We start from the raw sequence: 26,276 nt of genomic DNA, 5'->3' as shown, positions 1-26,276 counted from the left end.
AAAATTAAAAACCGTGTTGCAAAGTGAATTTATTTCAAAATAAATGCTATTAATTAATACATCCAAAATGAATATTAAAAATATTATTTTTTCTTTTGCGCTTTACACGTCGTTTTTTATCGATTGAATTAATTAAATCGCTTCGGCTTGCATAATACCAAGTTTTTTAGTATCTTCTAACTTTCTTCAAACATTTTCTAAAAAAAATAAACAAATACAAATATATATATATATATATATATATATATATATATATATATATATATATATATATATATATATATATATAAAGAGAGAGAGAGAGAGAGAGAACAATTTTAATAAGGAACCTTATTAGTCGAGCAATTTTAATTATTAGCCAGGTTGAAATCATTAATGACTACAACATTTCACAAATAATTATTTTCTAATTTATTACTTACAATGACTAACGTATTATGGGTAATTGAACACATATTATGCGTAATGAGCTTGAACCCATGAGGAGAATCCTGAAAAAAAGTGATCAATTAGGATAAGTAGTTAAACAAAAAAACAAAAACAAAAATGTAAAAACCTACTTTTTCAATGATGTAGACCTTGGGTGCAATAGCCAGTGGATGCAAAAATATCTTTACTTTTTCGTCATACACACGGCCTTCTATAATAACAGGCCTTGACATCGCGCAAAATGCCGTAAAAACTGAAGGCCGATTAAACTTTTACTTTTACTTATATGATATATTTTTATATTAGGTTGGGTCTAATGTCAGTCTATGTTTTCTAAAAATAATCTCTAGTAAAGACGGAAATATAAAAAGAAAACCAAAAAATTGTTAAAAGATAATCATATTTTTCGTATTTCAAATTTCATTAAGAAAATTTATGTAATATTAAATAGTATCAATAACAAGCAAAACTATAACAAAGTATATATCTATATATTAGAAAGATAACTGTATTTTTAATTTTTTTTTGCTAAAAATGGTAACAATAAAAATCACCAACAATAAAAATCACCAACAATAAAAAACACCAACAAAAGTTGATTCAAGCAAAAAAAAAGTTTTATCAATATATCTCAACAGGGTAAATATTTACAAATCCAAACATATTGAGAGACATATAGGCTAATGAGAAAATAAAAAACATAACAAGTAAATAGCATAATAAAATACAAAACTAATTTTCACATAAATTATGATAGCTTTAGTACTTTGGGAGTGGTAATTAGTGAGTAATTCTTTAGCAGTTTTTTTGTGATTTTAAATCTATATTTAGCAGCAATGAACTGAAACTGAGTAACACAGAATGTTCTGCATAAAGGGTCAGTAGCACCTTGAACCCATCTCTATATATATATATAAAAAAAAAGCAAAATATTGACCATTAGACAAGAGTATCAGAAGGAATTTCAAGTCCGCCTCTGTTTAGGCTATACAGATAACTTCCATATTTATAATAATAATTGGTAGAATCATCATAAATTTTTATTTCGCTTTTTTGCACATAGCCAGCTATGTAAACTATAGCCACTAATGTAGATTTATTAACTGAGCTTTTAAGATCATGTATATTATCTAGAAGTTCTTTTTCATCAGTAGAAATATCTCTAAAACATATGTCACAAGTATGACCATCAATACCATCAACAGGAATGTTAAGCTGTAATATCAATTTAGTATGTTGAATATCAATTTAGTATGTTGAATATTAATTTTTTCAATTACAGATTTAGCGTTTATAAAGTAAGTACCTCCAGATCCCTGTCGAAGCTTAGAAAAAGCTTTTTCAAGTGGATCTGTTGAAAACCAACCTAATAAGACATACTTTGCTCCATTACACAACAAAGTTTCTACGAGATCAATAAAGCCATAACATGAATGCGCTATTGCATTGCTAGTATCTAGCGTAAGCTGTTTTACACGCTTACCTGTAGGTTTCATAAAATTTGACAGTTCAGCAATATCTCGTAGCAGTTGTAACTGTTGATCACCAACTGAGTGGATTTCTCCGCATAATTCATTTCTAAACCGAATGCCAGCACCAGGTGCTTTGACATTAACAACATTCGAAAAAAAAATATTTTTTCAATAAATACAGCAGTACCTTCAAATGCTTTATTTTCAATCTCTAGATGCGTTCTTAATGCAGCTAATGTTTCTTCACAAAAAACAGACAAACAAAACTTTACAGATTGTCTCTCTATTGGTTTTGGATAAACTGATTTAGCTGTAAGTTTAGAGAGTTTAAAAAGACAATTGCACTCAGTTTTTAAATTAAAGTTTTAGATTAAAAGAACTGGCTTTGGCTAAGTGGAGTGATTTAGAAAAGTTTATAAATTACTCCACTTAGCCAAAGCCAGTTCTTTATTGTTTAAAAATTGAAGTTCGTCAGTCTTTTCTGTCAACCAATTGTTTCGTATAGATTTTAAGAGATGCTCATAATCATAAAAAAAATATATACCTGATCTTGTTAACCATGGTTTACTATCAACTGTTTTAAACATTCTAAAAAATCTTTGATTTACACGGTTACCACCAGTAATTATTACCAATGTCTTACTATTTTTAATATTATTTATCGTATGAACAATTTGTTGACATTGAGAAAACTGAAATTCAGAGGAACAATTTGCAACAGGTTGAGCTCTACATATAAATTCTGGACCTCCAAAAAGACATTTAATCATAAATGATAAAAATGTTTTAGCTAACTTTTCAGGGTAGTTTACTGCTTGACCAAACAAAGCACCTCTTTAGTAAAGTAATGAAGCTTTGACATAGACCTCATCAATTAGTAGTATGGAAGTTCTTTTCAATGGATTTAAATTCATAAAAATACTATTTATGAAACTTAGGTCCTCCATTGAGCTTATTTTTGAAGTCAATCTTGTTAAAGTCCTTATACTTGACAACTTGTAGTCAATACACAAACAATCATATAAACTTCGTCGCATAGTAAAATACTCATATGCTCTACATATAATATCTGGAGTATATAAAACTTCACCAACATTAACTTTTCTCATAGCATTAAGGTGTTCGAATAGAATATTTAACTGAAGCGAACTTTCTTTATTTTTTAAAAATCTAACTGCTTCAAATAAAGCTGATTTTGTTTTTATTAACTTTAATTTGTTTACAGCTAAAGATGAAATATTACAAGTTGTGCCATTATGGTTAATTACAAATGAATAATCATTGAAAATTACTAAAATAAATAATGGAACACCAAGTTTGTACATTTTTGATTGCATGTGTAAACTTTTTTTATTAAGCTGGAAAACAATAACATCGTTATTATCACTTAACAAAGATTGAATATCGTCAAATATAAGTTCATCCTCTTATAGAAAATCATTTAACTCATTTGGTAAAATGCTTCGAAAACCGCTTGAAGTTACAGTTTTTCTAACTTAACTTGCTGGTGTGGCTAAACAACTAGGCGTAAAATTTTAAAAACAGATGGTGGGTTTAAAGGTCGTTGCTTCCCATATTTGCTTTCAAAAGGTGCTTCATTTGGCCAATGAAGTTGACATACTGCTGTATAGTCTGTAACAATAAAACCAGTTCTTGGGATAGCTTCACTACATCTTTTTCTCTCCTCTAGATTCTTCGGGAATTTATAAATTGATATTTTTGTTGTAGTTTAGTATTGATATTGTAGTTGTATAAATTGATATTTTTGTTGTAGTTGAGATAGTTCGACTTGCAAAGAGATACACAGCATTTTAAAGGCATTTTAATTATTAAAAAAACTTACCGTTAGTTTGACAATACTATTATCTTACAATGTAACGCCTTGAACCTTACAACATTATCGTCTTGAAGTTGCAATATCTAATTTATAAACCAATCAAATTTTAAAGATTTATTAAAAAAGCATGAACACAAACTTTCGTCTAATGTTAAAAGATGAAAATGTAAACACAGTTTTAGGAATTGGCCTTCAATTTAACAACTTTGTTGCGCGATGTCAAGGCCTGTTATTATAGAAGGCTGTGGTCACACATAATATAATATTCTGAAACTAATAAACAAACATCTAGATTTCTATAAGTAAATTTATTCTTTGATCATTGCCTTCATATCCTATCTTATTTTCATATCATAATCTATTATGGTATTATTTATATAACATATCACAACAATGTTATTAAATTTGTGATGTTCAAATATCGTATGAACATTCTCTAACATGTTCATATGATATTTGAATATAGTTCTTGAGTATATTATCTGCAAACAATTGACTGATGCAAGTTCAAATGTTGTCAAAAACCAAGCATGCATGCATGGGACACTGCAGTGTCCCACAAAGAAATGCAGGTTTGAAAGTCAAAGAATTCCCAATTTTCTTTATTAAAAAAAAAATTAAAATAGGGGGGAGATAGAGAGGTTTCTGTAACTTTTTTTTATGCTCCAAAACTTTTAACTTTAGATATAATAAGGTTCATAAAACTTAAGGGACTTACGAAGTACATTGAGGAACAAAAACAGGATATTTACAGAAACTTTTCAATTTTTAATCTGGAGTACCACAGTGTAATTGGGAATAAAGTCTCTGGGTCCAGTATTCAAAGTAATACGATCTAAAGTAATATATAAATTAAATAAAATGCTTTAAAATTCATGCAGTTATACATATAACTCCTGAAAGTTAACTATATGTATAACTAGTTATACATAATATTTATTATATAAACTTATTTTTTAAGGTTATGCTTGAACAAATTAGTACCAATTAATTCAAATTCAAGATTTAGTTCAAGTTCTTATTTGTTCATTGTTTTTTCACTATTTTATATTTATTTGTTCAGATTTGTTAACTAGTACTAATTCTTACTACAGTAAGAATGTTTATCATTGTTGAACGTGATTTTATTAGTAACTTAATTTTACTTTCAACATATTTTGACAACACCCTTTACATTTTAAATGATGACAGTTTTACTTTTCTATTGATGTTAAATTTATTACGTTTCAATAACTCAGATTGAATTTTAACTGAATTATTGTAAGCTTTGTAGGGGTTTGTTGTATATCAAATGGTGTTGTAAATAAAGTAAAAAAAAATATATATATATATATATATATATATATTATTTTAAAACATCAAGAAATACAGTTTCTCTCAATACAAATAATATTATAATAAATAATATAATTATAATAGTTTCTCTCAATATAAATAATAATATTATTTGTATTGAGAGAAACTGTATTTCTTGATGTTTTAAAATAATATATAATATACTCTCATACAAGATGTCATCTTTCAAATTTGTATTGAGAGAAACTGTATTTCTTGATGTTTTAAAATAATATATAATATACTCTCATACAAGATGTCATCTTTCAAATATATATATATATATATATATATATATATATATATATATATATATATATATATATATATATATATATATATATATATATATATATCTATATATAGTATTTAGGCTATGGGATCATCCATAAATGATGCCAGTAGATAGAGGGGCAGTGTGAGTTTAACAATAATTGACAATGGGGAGGGGAAGTTGAGACCAAAATAATGTCAATTAAAAAATTGAATTAAAAAAAAAAGTAACATATTTAATTTAAAAAAAAAGTAAAACAATATATGCTAGCTATGAGCAGGTTTTAGAGGTATTTACACCAACAATGTGGTCTAAAAACTTCTTGCTTTTGTTGCTTAAAACTGTAGTACTGTTGAGAATAAATGTATAATTGAACCAGAAAAAAATTGATGGTATATGCATTTTTTATATTATATTAACAATTCAGATATACCATCATAATATGATAACAAAAACTGACATCATTTTCAATGGGAGATGGCAAAAAATGGTGGCCTATGACTGGACCTAATTTTGAAATTTCTAAAATCATCGAATATGACAATTTTGGTTTTCAACCTACAACTTTTTATTTTTTATTTTTACTACTAATTAAAACATGAACTACTTATTTTTAAGCCTACTACATTTTCAACCTACTGAAATTTCAACCTACTGAGTTTTCAACCTACTGAAATTTCAACCTACTGAAATTTCAACCTACTGGGTTTTCAACCTACTGGGTTTTCAACCTACTGAAATTTCAACCTACTGAAATTTCAACCTACTGAAATTTCAACCTACTGGGTTTTCAACCTACTGAAATTTCAACCTACTGGGTTTTCAACCTACTGAAATTTCAACCTACTGGGTTTTCAACCTACTGAAATTTCAACCTACTGGGTTTTCAACCTACTGAAATTTCAACCTACTGGGTTTTCAACCTACTGAAATTTCAACCTACTGGGTTTTCAACCTACTGAATTTTCAACCTACTGTATTTTCGACCTACTTTTTTTTCGATCGACTTTATAACTACGTCTTTTCCGGTATGTATTTTATTTTAATTAGAACTCAATCTAATCAGCCGTTGAGCGCTGGCTTATAATTGAGAGGTCTAAGGTTCGACGCCTTGTTTAGGTATATAAGACAGCATATAAGGTCAGTATATAAGGTAGCATATAAGGTCAGTAACTTCCATAGGCTGATATGACATAGGCTTCTTGTTGATGGAACTCTTAAAACAAAAACTTGTGTATTCTTGATTTCTTGTTAATGGTTTTTGAAAAAAAACACCTTAAAAATGCAAGGAAAAAACAGTAAAAACACTAACTAGTAGGTTGAAATGAAAATCTCTGAAAATCGGTTGAAAATCAAACAATCGCAAATCGGTTGAAAATAAAAGTCTCTAAAATAGGTTGAGAAAAAAATCGGTCGAAATTGAAAACGTCAAAAATCGGTCGAATTTAAAAAAAGCCAATAATCGGTTGAAATCAATTTTTGCCTTAGTAGGACATCTAAAAATTATTTCCACTTTTTAGTAGATGTTTAATTTTGTAGATCAAGTTTGTTGGTGCAGGTTTTTGTAGGTTGAGCTATGCGACACGCAAAAAATTGACTGAGTTTGATAAAGGGTGAAGGTGTTCAATAAACGGGTCATCATCTGACATCATTATTCATAGATGACCCTATGATTTAGGTAAAATAAGTAATCAATTTGCCATATTTCTCTTAAGAAAGTGTAAGAAAAAAGCATTGTTATGCTGATAACCTACCTATTGAGCAAGCTTTGACCACCTATTTTATAAATTTGAGAGACAGAAGTGGAAGTGCGAATCGCAAAAGAACTAATAACAATGCTCTAAATTGATTTTAACTTTGTCGACTAACATTAATATAGTATTTAGAAATAATAAATGAAGTTTACATGATTTTTATAATTTGTATTTACATCCATTAATTATCAGTTGTCAGTCTCTATTTTATAAAATGAATTATATATATATATATATATATATATATATATATATATATATATATATATATATATATATATATATATATATATATATATATATATATATATATATTTGTGTATATATATATATATATATATATATATAAATATATAAATATATATATATATATATATTTGTATATATATATACATATGTATATATGTTTATATATGTATATATATATATATATATATATATATATATATATATATATATATATATATATATATATATATATATATATATATATATGTATATATATATATATATATATATATATATATATATATATATATATATATATATATATATATATTATTTTTACTTTATTTACAACACGATTTGATATACAACAAACCCCTACAAAGCTTACAATAATTCAGTTAAGATTCAATCTGAGTTATTGAAACGTAATAAATTTAACATCAATAGAAAAGTAAAGCTGTCATCATTTAAAATGTAAAGGGTGTTGTCAAAATATATTGAAAATAAAATTAAGTTACTAATAAAATCACGTTCAACAATGATAAACACTCTTACTGTAGTAAAAATTAGTACTAACTGATAAATTTGAACAAATAAATATAAAATTAACAAAAACAATGAATAAATAAGAACTTTAACTTGAACTTTAACTAAATCTTGAATTTGAATTAATTGGTACTAATTTGTTCAAGCATAACCTTAAAAAATAAGTTTTTATAACAAATTATATGTATATCTAGTTATACATATAGTTAACTATCAGGAGTTATATGTATAACTAAATGCATTTTAAAGCATATTATTTTATTTAAACATTACTTTAGATCATATTACTTTGAAAACTGGAGCCAGAGACTTTATTCCCAATAACACTGTGGTACTCCAAACTAAAAATTGAAAAGTTTCTGTAAATATTCTGTTTTTGTTCCTCAATGTAGTTCGTAAGTCCCTTAAGTCTTAAGGACCTTATTATATCTAAAATTAAAAGTTTTGGAGCATTTCAAACCTGCATTTCTTTGTGGGACACTGCAGTGTCCCATGCATGCAAGATTGGTTTTTGACAACAATTCAACTTGCATCAGTTAATTGTTTGCAAATAACTAACTCAAAATCTAAATTCAAATAACTATTATATTATCCTAATAATACGTCTATTTGCACATATCTTAATCTTTTTTCTATAAAGAAAGATAAACATTATTCGTGGTACTTACATACTTGCTTGCCATTCTCTCTACTAATATAAAATATTTTCACACAATATAAACGTAACGCAATGCAATGTCGATTTAAAAATTTTTTTTTTAGTTTTTTTTTTAGTTACCAGCTTTTAAATTAATTCCCATACAAATCCCACAGGAAACCCACGTGGGATTTCCCATGTGTATAAATACCATATGGTTCCCATATGTAACCCATGTGGGATTACCCACATGGGTTTAAGGTGACAAATTTCCATACGGATACCACATGGTAAAATCCGTTCCACGTAAATCCCATCAATCCCACACGGAACCCACGCGTAACCCATGTGGGACGCGGTTTTATTTTTCACTGGGTTATGTCGAGAACAATGACTTCATCGTTTGATGCATAGAAAAAATGTGTAATTAAATAACAAACTAATTACATTTTGAATGGTTGAATTTGTTTTATAAAGCTATATATATTGAGCTATAATACGATTAAGTGTTGAATATTTGGTTGAAAAATGGGACACTTAACTTAACATATACATTTTATTTTGTTACAGGCTTGCACCAAAAAATAATTTTTTACAGATTTATTTTTTAAACCCAGCTTAATATACATCTATATTAGGGGTGTTCAAAAGTCATGGAAAAATTGGACACATCAAGTTTTAAAAAAAAAACTTTTGTTTATAAATGTCATGGTATAGCGGGAAAAAAATAAACAAAAATCGATAATATTTTAGCGAATGAATATTTATTTTATTTAAAAGACATATACCAAAAATTATTATTGCAGGTTTGTTTTCAGGCTTTGCGCCAGATCTTTAAGAATTGTTGACTCTTCTTACCGGCTGCAACCAATCATTTAATGAAATCCAGGTTTTTCTGGTGGAGGGTTATCTGATAAAAAAAAAAACTCTAATTTAATTAATTTTATGCAAAAATAATTATTATGTATGTTTAAATAATTTATAGAAACATAATAGTGTATTTTGATTAACCGCCATAAAAAGAAGGAGAAGGGGGGCAGAAGTTTTTAACCTTTTTTGGTCGTATGATTAATAATAAATCGTTATTAGAAATAACCAATAAAGGTGTTTATAGTGAAGGTGAAGGTATTTAGCAGCATTAAGAAGGAAAGTTTTAAGAGATTTAGAAAGTTTTAGCAAGATTCTGTTTTCTTGCTAATAATGATGAAATCTCGAATCTTCGATTTGAAGTTTTTTTGTGAATTTTAATATAAAAAACAAAATTTGTTTGTGATGTAACTACTTTTTAACTCTCTTGGTATAAATAATAATACATTACATTAATAATAAATAATAATACATTACATTAATAATAAATAATAATATTCTACATTAATAATAAATAATAATACATTACATTAATAATAAATTATAATACATTACATTAATAATAAATAATAATACATCACATTAATAATAAATTATAATACATTACATTAATAATAAATAATAATACATTACATTAAATAAAGATATTTAATGTAAATCATATAAATTGTTAATCGAATTAAAAAACGAGAACAAGAAAGAGAGAATTAAAGCCTGTTGATAGTGGTGGTGGTTGTTCCATCTCTCACAAGCCCAAAAAAAGCCGCCAGAGTACCAGAATAAAGAATAATTTTTTAGTAGGAAAGTCTGAAAAAATGTCGTTTGTTTTGCTTTACTTAGGATTGATGTTTTGAAGCATCTGCTGTATCTCTAGGAAAAGAAGCCAAAGAACGCGCGTCACTGTAAGGAAGGAGGAGTGAACTTTCTATATAAATGCAATTCCGCGGTGCTCTGTGACAAGACCGTTAGGTCTTCTTGAGGCACCTAAATAAAAAAAAAAACACAAAAATTGACTCACTGATATTTTGCCAGCTTATTGTTGGTTTCAGGTAGGATATTTGTTCTAAAACATAAAGTGTATTTAAACCAAATAATTTTAAATTCAAAACTATAATTTAAATGATAACTATTTTAAAAAACTAGCGAAATGAATGAATGGTATGTACCACAAAAACAGAGCAGGGTCAAAATAAATGCATTTTAGGATCCCTTTTGTTTACGTGGCTTAGATCTGGATTTTCAATTATCAGTGCTAGAAGGCTGATTACGAATATTAAGGCATATATCACAAAGCGTATGAATCTGAAGAAGTCATAGCACAAGACAAGCCAAAGACCTGTCGTTTCCAGGAAGAAGTTCATTGCTTCGTTAAGAGGTAAGCGTAATTTTCAAAAACTAACACAAATTATAACAAATAACTTACTGAATTTGAATATACTATTCTAGAAGTTCGTTCAGATCATAACAAAAAAGAAATAGTAACTTTATTATATCAACTAATATAACTTACTTTACTTATTATGGGACTTATATTGGGATTATTTAATTTATTTAATGTAATTCAATGTTAGTCATCATTGATAGGTTCCTTTTTTGCGAAAAACAGTAAGCAAAGCTCTTATTAACTTGTCAATTGAGACAAATTTAACAGAAGATGATTTTGTTCTTCTTGAATATGTTTAGTTTGCTTTAGAACCACTAAAATTAGGTGTTAATGCATTGTGTCGGCAAGATTCAACATTGCTTCCTACCAATGCTTTTTTTCGTTTCATATTTGATCAGTTAGAAACTTGTCAGTCCAAGTCCAGTCAATACAGCTAGCAACAAAAAACGAATCATAGAAAGGCGATAAGGGTATCTAGTCAGCTTATTGTGTTTTCTCCATAATCCCATATGATTAAAGGGACAAGATGATTTGTTTCCAATGCCTGCTTTCTTAGAGCATTCTATATTTAAAAAGGAAAAGCAAATGCATAAATTTGTTTAAAATTTTTTGTCGTTTTTTTCTCGGGATCCCGGTTCTTTGGTGTATTTTTCTCAGTTCCTGGTTCTTTAAAATAACCCGGGAATTCAGAAACCGAAAAATACGGCGTCCAGTTCTGCCATATTTATTCGAACTTCAGATCTGTCCTTACGCAGCCATGTTGCGTCTTCAACGGTAACTCCTCAAATTTGGACAAGAGCTTCTAATGCCAAAGAGCTAACATAAACTCATACTTTAACCTCATCACTAGGTACTTAATATTCTCCAAAAGCAAGGTCATTTTCTCCCACCCTCTTTAACACTTCCTCCAGCACACACCTCACCTCCAGCACACACCTCACCCCCATATCATGGACTTCATCATGCCACCCACTTGTCAAAGAAACTACCTTCCGCCTAATATACGGCCGTAGTGTCTCATCCCCTTTCAGCTGGAGATATGCTTTGTGCAAGTCTGTAATTGCTGGGTTGTTACCCATTTGTCTCCAATGCCTCAACTTCTCAGCACAGACGTCCGAATCTCTCATGAATGCTTCAATGAACCTATTGGTTTCTCTCCAGTCTAGCACCGGCCGAACTTTGTTTTTGTTTCGTTGAACCATTGCCATTAGTGATAGCTGGCCCTTTGGCGGTCCCGTCGTATGTTTATCATATTCCAATAACCATCCTTGCTTTATCCACTCCCTTAATTCGCTCTCATACTCTTACTTAATGTCTTCCGGAACCGCGAAATGAACTACTATGTTCGCAGATAAATTCGGATCGTCTCCGCTTCTCCATATCCACTTAACTGTCCAGTCCACTCCATCGAACTCTGCTTCGTGATCCCGTTTCTTGATTTCAAGTTGTGTTTTTTCTTCGTTTTTTACCATCACACACACGTTTCCCCCAAAACTTACTTTTTCTGACAGAAGAGTGGTAAGCCCTCCTAGCAACCGTATTGAACTCATCCAAGCATTGCATCTGCTCCAAAAGGTCAAAAATTTGCCACTAGAACCTGATCCCGCGCAATGACATTGCCAACCTCAAGGGAAACCGTTGCCGTTCCAATATATCTTTGAACTTCGCCTTCGAATGTTGTAACCTTTACATCATTCAATCGCGCCAATCGGTCGTTCAAAACTAATTTTTGAAAAATAATCGCCGTTGAACATCCAGTATCAACAATTGCTCTCGCGTTTCTGCCATCCACACTGATTTGAATGATCACAAGTGCGCTTAATCCACGGGTATTCGAGAGCGAGCTAGCGCACACCGCTTGCTTTTCACATCGTTTTCCTGCTGATTTGTGCATATTATCCCATCTCTTCGCATTTGAAACACCGGACGTTCTTCTTGGGGGCTGCGCAATTTTTCGCGAGGTGATTTATTCCTCGACAGTTATAGCATACTACAGACTCAGGTGACTTCGTTCTCACGACGTTCCGGCGGATGGTTGGAGCGGTTATATTCAGCATCACGTCAATCGTCTCTTTCGCGGCCCTAAATCTTGAAACGGAAAATGTTTCCGGCAATTCAACAACAAACGCCAGTCGCACTACCTCGTCTGGCAACCTCGTCAGACACGCCAAGCGTTTCAAATCCGCCAAAAAATATCCAATCGTCCTCCAATCGTAGACTGCGTAAGTTTTTCTTTGCAACAAGACAGGAAAGAGCACTGTCAACTCAACGTTTTGCATTTTCGCAATCACTTTGGTTCGCTGCAACCAAGTTGCGGCATCGAACATGCCATCATATTTTTTGAAGGTATCCAAAAATTTCAAAGATGACTTCATCGCGCGCCCGGTTAGCTTGTAGCTTTCTTGCAGAGAACACAACTTTGCAATTTTAAATCTTATTTACTCATTAAAAACTCTCCTCTACAAAAGTTTTGCCTTCAATTTTTATTTAAAAAAATGCCTCAAATAGGTCCATAAAAAAACTGCTCAAACTATATTTATAAGATTTTAAGAAAACTTTAAAACACAGTTTACACTCTCCGTAATTACTTCTGGGCGAGGTGTAATTACAAGGATCTTTTAATAAGGTTAATCATTGAAAAATCTGATTAGTTCAGCGTAAAAATTAAATATAAAATAACATTAGCATATATTTTACTGAATAACACATCGAATAAGTTATCATTACAAAAAAAAACGGTTAAGCTCCAAGAATTGAAGAAGGTATTTCGAGATAATAAGATCAAAAGTTGGTCACATTTGAATAAAAAAGAAATGATAGAGTTGGTCAGAGATAAAAGTTTGTTGTACTTGCAAGAGAAGCCAGATCTTTAAGAAAGGGTGATACAATAAAAATCCAGGATATTGCTTATTAAAGTCCGTAGAAACTGGAGAAGAATTTTCTTTACCAAGCTTCTATACAGCCTCTCAGTTTATAGGTAAAGAATCTGGAACAATATCTTTTTGAGATGGGCGTGTATGAAATAATAATTTTGCAATCAAGACTAAAGAACCTAATATTTTCATTTACATATTAGATGAATATGATATTAGATTTTCTGTAACATAAAAAACAATATTTACCTAGTTAAAAATGTCAACTGCAAAAGAACTGCGAAGTGTTTTAAAAAATTTTTTAATGCAAAATTAAGAACGTTAATTAAAGTAATGTTAAATGCTAAAGATGAAGTCGATCGCGAGGTCGGTGATTTACTTGTATTTGATGATGAACCTGTAAGTCCTATTAATGTTACTTCAAATATACCTAAAATATCAGAGGAAAAAGGATAAAAGTTCAAACACTCGAATTGACTGGGATAAATGGTTAAATATTAAATTACAATGGTTAAATAAAAAATTGTTTGTCTAATAACAAAAAAATAAAGATTAAGATGGTTCTAAAATGTACAATCAAAAATACAAATAGATTGATAGATGAAAATGTAGAAATAGATGCTGAATTTCATTCTGAAATGGAACTAAATTTAAAAACTACAAATTTAAATGATTTGTAAAATACCTTGACTGATCGTGTCATTGATAACTTCTGAAACTTTAATAAAAATGGCAGTGATTGGTCATTAGAGTCAATAATAAATCATGCAATCGTTAAATTCGAAAAGATGAAAAATTCAAATGAAAAATTTAATAACTAAACTAATTCAAAAAAATAATAATTTATTTTAATCTAAGGATCTTGAAGATTATAAAAATGCTTTTTACTTTAACATTTTTTATTATTTCGAATAAATAAGCGAACATTTACGATAATCGACAACATCAACTTCTGCACAGTGTCTATAGCAACTTTTTTTCTTATTAATGTCCACTCTCCAATCAAATCTTTAGCTGCACTTATTGTTTTGTCGCTCTTACACAAATATCCTTTGCCAATTTTCCAAAATTTCTCAATGGGACGGATCTGTGGGCAGTTTGGTGGATTTAAGCTTTTTGGTATGAATTTGATGTCTCTCAAATTGTACCACTCTACGATCTTCTTAGAATAATTACAAGAAGCAAGATCAGGCCAGAACCAACAAAGGACATCGTGATTTCGATAAAATGGCAAAAGTGTAGTTTGTAAGCATTCCTTGATGTAGACATCCGAGTTTAAAGTTGACGATGTGACGAAAGCTCGAGATCTCAAACCTCAGCTGCATATTGCTTGCCACAAGAGAAGTTTCATACCAAATTTATCCAATGATTTACACTTGAACTTGTCCACTTGAACTTGTACACTTGCTGACATGTCCATGAACAGTTGAAGTGTAAAAGTTTGGACCTGGGAGCTGTTTGAAGTCACATCTGATGTACGTTTTGTCATCCATAATTATGCAGCCACTAAATTTTGTGAGCACTATACTAATTGACATATAATTTATACTTTAGAGTTCCAAAGATGAGTGTTGTATAAACTTGAACAACTATCAGAGGTGGTAAAGTTCTCAAAAGACCGTCTTGACACCAGACTTAATCAAGAAATTGAGGCAGATGAAAGCATGTCTTTGTTAAAAGCAAACATGACTAGTATGGAGGATTTCAATGAAAATGAAATTCAGGTGGCTGAAGAACCATTGAGAAGGAAATTGGTAAAATATCTATTATTATGCAAACACACTTCTATTTAATGCTCCAAAAATAAACTAAAAATTCACTTGCAGACTGTTTACTAAAGCATTTACATTACTGTCATGTGACTGTTTTACTTTTCATCAAAACAAAAAAACAACTAACATTTTTTAATCAAAGATACTATAAAAAAATAAATTGTAATCAAATTTTTTTTAAGATTGAAAGACCAAGTAAAATTGGAGGCGCAAACATTGGCGACTGTACTCGAACGATTATGTGACGGTAAGAATGCATTGTTTATTGATTAAGAATGGAAAAAAAAAAGTGCTATTTTAACTTATTCGTGGTTTTCTTATGTTTCTCCATTTTCAATTATTTTAACTTTATTCCTATATATTTTTTTAATTTAATGTTATTTCCTATATTTTTGGGTTTCTGTATAAAAATATAAAACAGGTGACTTTGGTTATTACAAGAAAACAATTAAGTATACAAAGCTGTTTCAATCCCATTATAAAAAAGTTAAAGCTATTTTTTACATCTGAATGCTTTTCCTGACGTTAACATGAAGCAAGTTGTACTGGATTACTTGCTTGTACTGGATTACATGTTGCCAGTAGCAGGGTGAACTGACTTAATGTTTTAAAAATACTTTTTTCTTTCTTTTGATCTTATAACCTAGAATAGTATTTTTTTGCCATTGTTTACCTCTGGATACATTTTATAAAATAGAATCCAGAGCTAAATAGTGGTAACTCTGAAAAAACAGCGCTGTTTTTTAATATAAGTTTATACATAAATTTTATTTATGTGTATTTCTTTTAAATAACCAAGTTAAAAGAGTTCAATTAAGTGCATTCAAGTATTTTTTTATTTTGATAACCAAGTTTGCGGTCTGACCTGAAACCAATAAAATGTTAATTCTAAAACTAAAAATAAGATTTAACTTTTATTTTATATAATCTTTTAGTTAAAAAACAAAATATAAGCTGTTAGAGACCAAAGGTTTAGTAGTTTAGTTGTGTTAACATTTATTTGTGTTTTTACAGATAGAACAATTTTTGCTCATCACAACTCACATGTGACTTGAAGTTAGGGCTAATATTATGCTAATAAGAAAACAAGTTCTCCTTAGGAATTCTGGTAATTATCAGTTTTTTGAATTATGTATTTACCTCCTGATTTTTTAGTATGTTGGATTGTTTTCTCATGAGAAATTTTAACATGGATGGGCAGAGAGGCGTATGCGTATGTATATGTATATATATATATATATATATATATATATATATATATATATATATATAAATATATATATATAAATAATATATATATATATATATATATATATATATATATATATATATAAGAGTATATATATATATATTAGGGCTGTCCAAAAAAATTTTTTTTTTCAGATTTGATTGCATAGTTGTTTATTTTGTGACATTTGACATAGTAATTAACTGTGCAAAAAATCTTTCCAATCAGATAATGTTTAGGGGGTGCTCAATGACCATAAAGTTTTACGAAAAATGTGAAAAACATGGAAAAAGTAACAAAGTTCCACAAATTTCTAAAACCCGGTTAATTAGATTTTTCAGATTTGATCAGTTTTAATTATCTCTAAATATTAAATTCTGAATACAAATTACAATCCACATCCACTTTAGACTGGTTTATTAGCAGAGAAATTAATGAAATAAAATACTGCAATACGACTAAAGTTCTGCGGTTTTTGTTATATCAGAATTTTTCCAAAATAAAACACTAGGATTTTTGACTCTTTGTCATTGATTAAAATACGAATTATAAACAAAAAAACATATGAGCAATTAACATTTAATTATCGTAATGTTATAGTTCGTGCAATGTTAATGCTAGCGAGGACTATAACTCTTCAGAGTACACTTTCTGGCATCTGGCACTCGCTTTCTGTGATCCTCAACCACCTGAATTAACCTCTGCATTTCAGATTCATTCCTTGTAATCGATTCATTAAACATCGACATTAAAGCCACAGATCGTTCGGCAGCATCATTTACTACTTTCAATGAATATACTAAATTTTTTCCTTCTTGGTATTCTGGGGAATCATTCCAGGTAGCTGGATCATTGTTGAACAGAAAATCAATATCAACCTTCATTGACCGCAACGCACTTGCTGAAACTGATGTCACCAGCATGTCCAGAGATTTCTTCTCTAGACTTTCAATGTTCTTTAATTTGATCAACCTTTCAGACCAGTTCTCACCGTGAAATTTCATGTTGGAAATCATTTTTCGCTTCTCTTCCGTTTGAAGTTTGTTTGAAAACAAAGCTAGTGGGACCAATTCTGGTGAAAGGTACCACAAATGGTTTTGAAAGTTCTTGACTGCTGCTTCCGAAATCGTTTTATTCACAACTGCAAACTGCTTAAGTTGCTGAAACAGAAACAAGTCATTAACTGGAGCATCGCTGGCATTTGTGCATGATATCCAAGATTTTACATAAACCAGACTAGCAAATAAGCAAAATTCACAGAGATTTTTTTCCTCTTTTGTGGTCAACTTGAACTCTTCACGAAATAAATAAATCTTAAAACAATAAATAACCTTGGCCATCCAGCGAGCCATGTGATATGCACCAGGGATCTTGAAATGATAATTTTTCTCTTCTTGATCAGGCAGTTTTCCAAGTATTAACAGACAGAGATCCATGATTTCTTTGTAGTCATCCCTTGGCATTTTAACATGCAGGTTTTCTTTGAGGAATGCAATCACTTCATTTTGTAGTTCTTGCACCAGGGGTATTTTCATTCGAATGTCATCCAGAGGTTTAAAATTTCCTTGAATAACTTTGGGCCAATATTGCTGAAATCTCTGGAAAAGAGGTATGTTGGGACCAGATGATGGTCCAAATAGTGATCTAAACACTCCTGCTACTATGATCTCATGAACATGGTGTCTGCAAGCGAAATATAACAAATTTCTACCTATATGTTTCTCTAGAACTACACATGCACCATTTTTGGAGCCAGTGTTAGAGGCTGTAGTATCAAAACTCATTCCAATAACATCACCAATTATGTCCCAGAAATTAAGCAGATGAATAACTGCTTTTGCTTGGGCTTCTCCAGTTCCAGCTGATAGTTTTGCTATTTCAAGTATTTTGTCAACATTGTGACCTGTCACACCTACAGATAGCCGGTCAACATTTGCTTTAGGGGCTGCAGAATTTGTACGATCTATCATCAGTTTGCCATCCCAGTGGACGATTAATGGTGGTTTGTCCAAATCGCAGAATTCAGTTCGAACAGTGGCTTCAATATTTGATCGATGATAGGTTCGTTTTCTACGGACTGTAGAACGTGACAATGATCCATCATCGAGGTTCTGTCCACCAGCCCTTGCAATTGCTGCTGCTAGTATAGTAAATTTTGTGTCAGATAGATTAATTCTGTCTAATGTTGATGAAACATCAGGCGAGTCAAGAATTGTATCTAAGATACATTGTCGTTTTGGAGTACTTGCTAAACTTGATTCAGCTGACCCTGAAGAACTTGCTTTACTGACTTGTTGTCTGTAATAAACAGGGATTTCTATCTCAAAATCTCTATCAACCATTTTGTCATTATCAACAGCATCGTTATCGTTGTCATCACTATAACTTTCGTCATGTAAAGGTTCAATAACAGGAACTATTGCACTCGCACCAGATTGTCTTTGCTCTTCTTTTAGCTTTCGTTCTCTCTCTGCTTGTTTCCTTGCTTCATTTCTTTCTTCTAATTTTGAAAGTTCTTTATCCTCTCCAAACATCACCATTTTTCTCTGACATCTCTGATCCAATAAAAATTCTTTATCTTCTTCAATTCTGATCATGGTTTCAGCATCCTTGTGGGCAATGTCAAAAAGTAGGCCAATGGTGTCTGTAAATGATTTCTCTCTCGATTTCTGAGAATCTGACAATCTGGATTTATTTTTTTTTATTAATTTAAATTCCTGGACTAAAGTTTTCAACTTTAAGACTACATTCGGATGAAATGCTGTGGGAATACGGGCTTTATTCCAAATAATAATCAGTTCATCAACAGTTGTTTTAAGACTTTCAGGCACTGACTTTTTGGTTGAATTAAGATGATAAAAAAATGTTTTTAAAACATCAGATGTTAAGGGAAGAACTTTATCTGGAAGATTTGGCTCTGGTTGTCCAATTAAAAAGATTTTGGTTTGAAGTCGTGTAGAGATAGCAACACGAGATGATGCTGCCATTTCAATGATAACTGAAATATTATGAGAAAATCAAAACTCAATACCATATTATACAAACTTATCATTCAGTTGTTGGTTTATGCAGCTGCAGCAATATATTATAATAATTATTACTAAAGAAATTAAATAAATATTTTCAAATTAGAAATTATTATTATCTGCACTTAATAACAAACAATACACTACCAGACTACCATGCTAGTTTTCTGTAATAGGTTACTAAGGTTAGGTACTATCAAAATATTAATACATTTGTTGTCAAACTGAAATTCCAAATAAAAATAATATTTATACTTGTAAACCTTTTTATTCTGTTTGAACAAATTCTAAATTGAGTTAAATAATAGTATTAAAATTATGAATACAAATTTTAACAAAATGATATAAACACAGTTGTTTTAAACACTAGCAGACATTTTTTAGTCTGGTGCCCTGATGACAGTTAATCTGCTGCACTTTAATTAATCTATATAGCACGCAATCAGACAATATTTCAGTGGAAAAAATCTAACTAACCAGGTTCTAGAAATTTTTGGAACTCTGGAACTTTTTACACGTTTTTGACGTTTTTCGTAAAACTTTATGGTCATTGAGCACCCCCTAAACATTATCTGATTGGAAAGATTTTTTCCACAGTCAATTACTATGTCAAATGGCACAAAATAAACAACTATGCATTCAAATCCGAGAAAATTTTTTTTTTCCTGTGTTCACATGAACAGCCCTAATATATATATATATACATACATATACATATGTTTTTCAAGACGAATTTAAGACATCTTTAAGACGTCTTAAAGTCGTCTTAATGTTAGGTGGGATGATAAAAAAACTTTCTACAACATAATAAAATTCATTTTCATTTTGTGTTAGAAAAGTATTTGATAGAACTCTAGCTCATAAAGTCATAGTTAACATTAAAAATCGAATTATGATTAAAAATGCTGCGAAAGATTTACAACCAAATGGCATCTGGATTGAAAGATTTTTGTCCAAAATCTATTTTCTCAAACAACGTGTCGGTGAAAAATTAAACTTTTAATATGATTTGTTTCAATTATAAATTATTCGACCCTATCATTCTGTTGTGATATATAACCGATCCTGGAACGGAATTAAATGCTGTTAGTGCATTAGAAGATAGAAATTTATGCTGTAAATGGTTCGACCCTGTACTTATTTTAATTTCTAATGTGGCTCTGGACGCCTGTTTTTTTAACAGGGTTTCTTAATTTGGTTTCTTAATAGAATCATTTTGTAGGGTTTAAAGTAAAAAATTTATGAAGCATAATTGATTATTTAAAATTTATGAAGCATAATTGATAACATTTTTCATTTTACTCTTTAAATTAATCTGAAATACGCTATATCTTTGTAAGATTTTTTCTTCAAGAATATGAAGCTGCAAATATGTCAGACAAAAGATTGTCAGAGTATGTCGATAAAAAATGTCGGGCATATTTTATGTGGGCAAAAAATGTCTTAGGCATAAAATTGTGTCAAATATGTCTACAGAAAATATATCGGATATATTTTATATTGGCAGAAAATGTCTCAGACATATTTTCCAGATAAAAAATCCTGCTTAAGACGAGAAACTTTTAAAATATTTAGCTCAAAATATCCTGTTTTGAAAATAATAAAAACTCACAAATTGTAGATTGCAGTTCGAAGCCAAAAGTTTTCCTTTTAACAGCATACTTTAGTAGCACCTATGTTATGTACAATGATGTTTTTTAAAAAAAGCTATTTTGTAAATTATGTTAACACTGCCCTAAAATATTATAAATACTTTCCATATTTTTGTGACTGCAAAAGATGTAAATGTTAGAATGGATTAAAATTGTGTAGGTATTTGAATGGACTAAGATCGGAGATAAAGTCAAATTTTTTCTCACAGGTTTCAGCTCTGGAAACGACTTCAACTTATATTAAGTATGAAACTATAAAAAAAGCTCTTCTCGTTTTAGTTCTTTCCCAATTCTTTTGTTTTTTTTACTTTTTATTGTTATTACTAGCTACATTCATCTTGAAAACTTAGCTCAAACGAATTCGCAAAGACTTCCTTAAACTTAAATGCGAATCCGCAAAAATAATTTCAAGCGAAAACTTAACGGACATCTACTAGCACAATCGAAAGATTAAAAAATAAAAAATAGTCAAACTATAAAATTCAATCATATAACATAAGATTTGGTAAATTTGAGTTTTGTGTTTTGTAAACTCGAATTAAAAAAGACAAATGATTAGGGGAGAAATAAATTAAATTGAAACATCTGAGTGATGCACAAAATTAGACATTTAGTAATAATATTCAGAAGTGAATGGCTACTTCAATACAATGACATAAACTAGATTAAGATATATTTCCTCCACATTTAAACAAAAGAAAACTTCCTTTGCAATCATCCACTAGTTATCTAAAGATGAATATTGAAGAAATATTAAAAAATATTATTTCAACCTCTAGATATAATTGAAGCAGGTATATTAACTAAACTTAGTTCAGAAGAATATAACCTAACTACTTACTTTGGGATAGCATGCTCATACTTACTTTTATAAAAAGGGATATGGTTTGTGACTACTCTCGATTCTGTTATATACAATCCCAGTAAAGTAGCACCACCTCCCCAAGAGATCAGTGTTGGAAACCTAAGATTAAGTGCAATTGAACAAGGAATAATAATCTAATTGATGATTTTTGTTATCATTTATAGAAATCTTTGGCATGTTGTTAAAAATTATCAACAATTAGAAAAACTGAGATTTAGTATCAACTTCGTAAACAAAGCATATTTAGTATATTTGGTATACTAAATATGCTTTGTATAACTTATTTGATATGCTTCAATAACTTTTTTTATTAACTCCTAAACTAAATATAATATTGCAAAATTACAAAATTGAAATAAATCTAACAGCCATTGATTAAATTTATTCTTGGCAAATTTTTTTTTTTCAATGTATACTTTTATATCTTTTATGAACATATAGATTTATCAAATGTTACTAGGTAAAAAAATAATAACAATAATAAAAATAGTGAATATTTTAAGTAGATGTATATTTTACAACAAATATTAACAAATTTTTATCTACTTACAATATACAGTGCTCTCATTAAAGAAACTGATTAAATTCATAAAACAAAACATGGAGTTTTTGAAGAAATACACATAGTTTTTCCTTTTGAATATACTTTTCAAAAGCATTTAAGGTATATGTGCTTATTGTTAGAAAATGTAATGTGAACATAAAAAGTAACAAGTCAACTGCTTTAACAATTAAAGTTTAAAAAAACTAAAAAATAGAGTTAATCAATTTGACCTGTTCATATATTTTACTATCTTGCTTATTTATATCCAATATAGATAGCTAATAAGTTTGTTTTTGGAAAACAAATTAACATTTTTTTATTTTAACTTATATCTTATTTCCAATCTTAATCCATACTTATATCCAATATAATTTTAAAAAAATACTACTATATTTTCAAATAATTTATATCCAATATAATTTTATATACAATATAACTTATATCCAATATAATTTTAGAAAAACACTACAATATTTTCAAATAATTAAGAATACTTATCTATCTTTAAGGTTGAATAACATAAATGCTAAAAAAAGACTTTTCAACTTACGATAGATATTCTACGATACAGTTTTACCCAGAATATAGTTTTACTAAAAATTTACTTTACTGAGACTTACCAAGATTTTCCTTTTTGTGAAGTATGTTAAGCCAATTCGTATAATTCTGACACCGTGGTTTTCAAAGAGCCAAACATTTATAATGACACTCAAGAGTATGCAATTCAGACGAGGAAGGGCAAGCTTGGCTTGATAAGCGATTGTAAAAAGTGTTTTTTGTTATTTTAAATTATACGTGCCAACCGAGAGGAACAACTATGCAACCGAGCAAATCACTTTAAAGCAAACCGGATGGTATATTAAAAAGTGCAAATATTAGTCGCGAGAGAAGGGCTGGAAGGGCTGTTGGTGACTTCTTCTATAGAGCTATGCAAAAAATACTTTTTTCAAGCTTTTTTTCAACAAGACTTTTGCTGTACTTTTTTTTGTTGCTGTTAATAGATTACTTTGTAGACACATTACTTTTTTTTAATTAGGAAAGAAATGTTACAATAGTTTTATTTTTTCCTTTTACAAACGTTTTATTGATCTCACGCAAAAATTACCACAAAAAAATTTATCAATTAAATAAAACTTATAAAAAATTCTGCTGGGCATCTTGGGTTTAAAAGTTCCGAGACAAGTACCGTTTTACAAGAACCGTTAAGTAGTTTTGTAAAAATAAAGTCAATAACGGGGAAAATCACAGATGTTTAATTTCAGAGGTTTTCGAATTTACGTCCTTTTTATAATGTAATGTTGCTTGTATATTTAAAAAACTGTTCAACATTAAAGATTACTGAAGTCTTCAAACACAAATGTTTTTCTTAAAAGTGAATAAGTGTAAAGCTGTAGCCTTCCCTAGTAGCTTTTAATTAGAAAAAGTGCAAATAAGTCGAATAATGATAAGAACACTTTATTTTTTAAATTTTTTTTTATTGGCTTACATAATTACAAAACTAATTATTTGGCTATTAACTATTAGACTAGGGTCAATTACAGTTGTAATTGCAATTTAATTGTAATTAAATACAATTTGATGAAGTAATTGCAATTGTATTTTATAAGTTACAATTGCAATTAATTGTAGTTGTAATTGCTACACCGTAATTGATTTTTATAATTACATGGTGTACTGATGTTAATGTTGAAGTAAAGTGCAAAGTGTGTAGTGACTTAGTCTCTTGCTCGAAAAAGTTCTAGCCATTTCTTTCTATTTGCTTCTTTACTACATAAAACAATATTTAAGATTAAAATTTTTCTTTATAGTTTTAAAAACAAAATATTCTTGTCTTGTTTTATAAATTGCTTTTGAGGTTACAACCAAACTTGGGTCAATTACAACTGTAATTGTAATTTAATTGTAATTAAATTCATTTTCATTAAGTAATTGTAATTGCTATTGTTTTTTATAAGGCACAATTACAAGTAAATGTTATACAATTACTTGTAATTCAATTACAAGTACAAGTAATTGTAATTCAATTAAAATTCACTTGTAATTGTAATAGTAATTGAATTACAATTCTGTCTGTTAAAGTGGTTGACTGAGGTCTGGTAACAACTTTACAACTTTTCTAACTCTAAAATGTTAAGATATGATAAAACTGCCAAAACTAAAAAAGGATTTGGTAACTTGGCAAAAAAAAACTTACAGAAATTTAAAAAAAAAATTTTTTATTTAAGAAACTATTTTTACTTAACTTACCAAAGGTAGTTCACGCAGAAACCTGACACAACACTTTAAGGTATAATGTCTCCAACTAAAAGTTTCATTTTCCTCATTAATTTTTATCATTTTTCAAACAAATGAATATATTTTCAAGTAGATTCACAACCAGGTCTGTTTCAATAAAGAACTATTTAAACAAAAAAAATGTCAAGCTACTTTTTAGAAATTTATGTGGTGAAAAACTTTATATTCTAAAAGCATTCTCAGAATAAGAGAAACATTCTGAAATACACAAAACTGCAGGAACATTTATATATTTTAGGCTTTAAGATTAATCCAACAATATTTAACAAAAGGGAAATCTCTTATTGTTTTAGAAAAGAATGCTTAAAAGATGAAAAAATTAAGTAGCCATTTACGATTGGTATTTATGAAATTATTTACTGCTATGTAGTTAAGAAGAATAATCAGATTTTCTTTATTAAAGAATTCCTTTGGGTCTTATATCTTTAAAACATCATTTTCTAAGACCACTTAAATTGAAACAAAAAAGCCTATCATTTTACTTGAGCATACTCTGCATGTTTTATTGGAGTTTCAGGATCAAAACAAATAAGAAAGAATATGCAGGAGTGGTAAATGAGGTACAAAAGATATGAATGTTGAACTTTGTATGAAACAAACGTTACAACTACAAACTAATATAAATTTAATTGTAATAGTTAAAAACACACAACATAAAACCAAAACATAAAATATCAGCTTTATTTTAACTTTTAAATTTACTGAGTTCTTAAAGTAGCAGCAAGGATAATTCTATTTAAAAAATGATAAAAACATAAACAAAAAACAATTAGATTTGAAAAAATATGAATTATTAAAGAATATAAATCTGTAATATATTGACTCTTTAGGTCAAAATGTTCTTACATATATCAATAACTTGCTGCAGAAAAATTAAAATTATTCCAATAAAGTTTATCTTAAAAAATACAATAGACACATAGTAGCTACATTTAAAAAGAATTTATAAAAGAAACCACTTACAAAATAACCACTTTCAGTAACTGAACGTCTGTACTTCTTCGTCTGTAGTTCAATTAAAAATCAAACAAAAGTGATATATAAATTCTTCGTCTGTAGTTCAACTAAAAATCAAACAAAAGTGATATATAAATTATACCAAAACTTTCTAAAGCAAAACAAACATCTTTATTACAAAAACTCATTTTGTTTTAACTCATGTTACATTATAACGATGTTATTATCATATATATATATATAAATATATATATATATATATATATATATATATATATACATATATATATGTATATATATA

At 29.0% G+C, this 26,276-nt stretch overlaps 1 long non-coding RNA gene across 1 annotated transcript; it reads right to left on the bottom strand.

Annotated features, from left to right (window-relative positions):
- Nucleotides 1–16: 16 nt before the first annotated feature.
- On the bottom strand, nucleotides 17–26,099 carry LOC136077038 (uncharacterized). Its single transcript, XR_010636784.1, has 5 exons — nucleotides 25,982–26,099; nucleotides 10,398–10,442; nucleotides 9,301–9,422; nucleotides 423–491; nucleotides 17–197 (listed from the first exon to the last, which is right to left on the bottom strand). It is a non-coding gene; the product is annotated as an uncharacterized LOC136077038 (long non-coding RNA).
- Nucleotides 26,100–26,276: the final 177 nt, after the last annotated feature.

The sequence above is a fragment of the Hydra vulgaris genome, chromosome 02 (genome assembly GCF_038396675.1).
Source record: "Hydra vulgaris chromosome 02, alternate assembly HydraT2T_AEP".
Lineage (NCBI taxonomy): Eukaryota > Metazoa > Cnidaria > Hydrozoa > Anthoathecata > Hydridae > Hydra > Hydra vulgaris.
The sequence above is the reverse complement of the archived record's forward strand: the minus strand, read 5'-3'. Positions and strand labels throughout refer to the sequence as shown.